Source organism: Dinoponera quadriceps, unplaced genomic scaffold (assembly GCF_001313825.1).
Source record: "Dinoponera quadriceps isolate SergipeBrazil2010 unplaced genomic scaffold, ASM131382v1 scaffold1395, whole genome shotgun sequence".
Classification (NCBI taxonomy): Eukaryota; Metazoa; Arthropoda; class Insecta; order Hymenoptera; family Formicidae; genus Dinoponera; species Dinoponera quadriceps.
Genome location: NW_014556488.1, coordinates 1,083,641 through 1,085,848, shown reverse-complemented (window position 1 = coordinate 1,085,848; position 2,208 = coordinate 1,083,641). Strand labels below are relative to the sequence as shown.

General features: G+C 56.7%; 2 protein-coding genes across 11 annotated transcripts in view; one reads left to right on the top strand and one right to left on the bottom strand.

The window, feature by feature from the left end:
- LOC106747587 (cytosolic carboxypeptidase 1-like) overlaps positions 1-2,208 on the top strand; it is a 38,751-nt gene that overhangs the window by 22,711 nt on the left and 13,832 nt on the right. The gene's annotated exons all lie outside the window — the stretch shown is intronic.
- Positions 1-2,208, bottom strand: part of LOC106747590 — a 16,992-nt gene that overhangs the window by 8,692 nt on the left and 6,092 nt on the right. The gene's annotated exons all lie outside the window — the stretch shown is intronic.

Here is a 2,208-nt window from a genome sequence, read left to right as displayed (position 1 = left end):
CCCCCCCCCCCCTTCCGCTCCTCTCTACTCGACCGGCAAAGATGATGTGCAAATTCGAGGGTATACACATTAGATGAGTCCGAGAGACAGGTATGTATCCCTTCCCGGCCGCAAGGTGCAAGTCCGAATAGATAATCAACGGGTTCGTCGGGGCCGGTGAATCTCCGTCGACAGGAGGTGAAACAGGTGAAACGGTGATGCCCTCCCGGATGAGACACGTCCCTCTCCTAATCTCCTAAGTTCTCGATGAGATCCAGGCGGTGTCTCGGGTGTGTGTTCGGCGTGAGATTTCGTTTTTTCAGCGCGCGCGATATAATCTGATTTCTGCGCCGCAGATGGAAGGTCCTCCGTTCTTTTTTTTGGTTTCCGGGCAGTCGGCGAGTTAATTGGTGGTCCCGATTCGATCCGTCGTTGATTGTTCAAAGAAACGGTTGTTGTTAGTGCGTTCTTGATGCGCGACGTATCGCCCGTCGACGCGACTGTAAATTAGCGCAACGTGCGATCACACCGAGCTAATTATATTAACTAGCGTAGTCGTCGAAAATGAGTAATGTCCGCCCGGCAAAAAGGTATAATCCATTTGTAAGTGGCCGCAGCGCGTGGACGTGAAATAATGGAAGAGCGAGTAATGGCAAGAACGTCGTTATCCGCGTATCGATCAATGTAGCGTTTATGTTAATCCCATTAATAACATCCTCGCCCTCGCCCGCGGACCAGCTCTCACTTTGTTCCCGGCACCGTAAATTCTCCTCCTCTTCCCCCCTCTCTCTCTCTCTCTCTCTTCCCTTTTCTGCACGTCGTGACGGTGGTTCTTTCGTTCGCGGTGCGGAATTTTACATTGCCGCCGTCTTCACGCTTCTCCGTGGATTTGTATCGACGGTGAGTAGCAAAAAGACGCCGGCTTCAAGGCAGACTTCATTTCTGAGCACCTCCTCGAACGTGCCCTCCTCTCTCTCTCTCTCTCTCTTGTGCACGGTCCAAGATATCATCCGCTAACTACCGCGAAAAATCCGCGCGCTTCATTCGTCAGCGGGACGATGCCGGCCGTTCTCGGGGGAGCGAACGCTTAATTATAACAAATCGCTCGTCGTCGTGAGAGAAAAGCCGTAAATTATTACCATCCGCCCGGCTCCGTCCGCGAAAACAGCAGAGAGAAGCCGCTTTTTCCAGCTCAGGTGTGCGCACGTGCGCGGACGTGCACACACCTAAATGCGACCGAGTCTTCTCCCAGCTGTGTGTGGGACTCGAAATCGCCGATTATCCTGTGCATACTTGCCCGCAGTAACGAAATATCAATCTGTCCCGGCAGTATGTAGATATTCCGCAGCGCTCTTCGGCAAAATCGCGATCGCCGGGTATGATCGAAGCGCGCTCGGAAGAGGTCACGTACGCCGTTCGACATGCTTTACCATCGGCGTTCGAGAGAGAGAGAGAGAGAGAGACGACGACGAAGGCATCGTGGGTGAATCCCCTCGTCTCCCCCCCCCCTCTCTCTTTCTCTCGCGGCTGTTCCGCCGCGGGCACCTCGCCGAGAGAATTTCAACCGGTTCCCATCTTCGCGTTTCCCTTGGCGCCGTCTATTCTTACGCTTCTTCCCGCGCGCTCGACTTCTTTCCCGTGGCGCGCATCATCCTCGCGGAGCCCATCATCTCCGTCCGATGGAATTCTGGTTCACCGGTCGCGGGACCGACCGGCCGGCCCCACGCGCTCCGCGCAGATATCGCGGCGCGTGCGAAGGCTACCACTACCGGCCGCGTCTCAATTAAGCTTTACCGCGTGATTAATGGTACGAGATACGTATCGGCGCGTCCACTCGCAATATCGAGGGGCCGGTGTGTCCGGCTCCGCGGATCACCGGGCTCCGCCGTATTAACGAGTTATCGCATTCCTCGCGAGTGCCGCGCGTCCATTTGCGCGCGCCGCGTCGTCGATCGTTTCGCCGAGATGCGCGTACTTCCCTTCCTCCTTCCTTTTTTCCCCTCCGCCGGGGGTGGGTCGCGAGACCACGATGGTCGTCCGTCCGTCCGTCCGCGATATTCCGTCCGCAATCTTAATGCGCCCGGGACAGCGATATTTCATCCGGATACGCCGCTCGTCGCCTCTTCCTCATCGCCGCCGGCCGGCGAGGCACTTTCTCGGTAGTTGAAATTCCGCTTTATCGCGCCCTATCCTCGCGCCGTATCGACAATGAGCTCCCCCCCCCCCCCC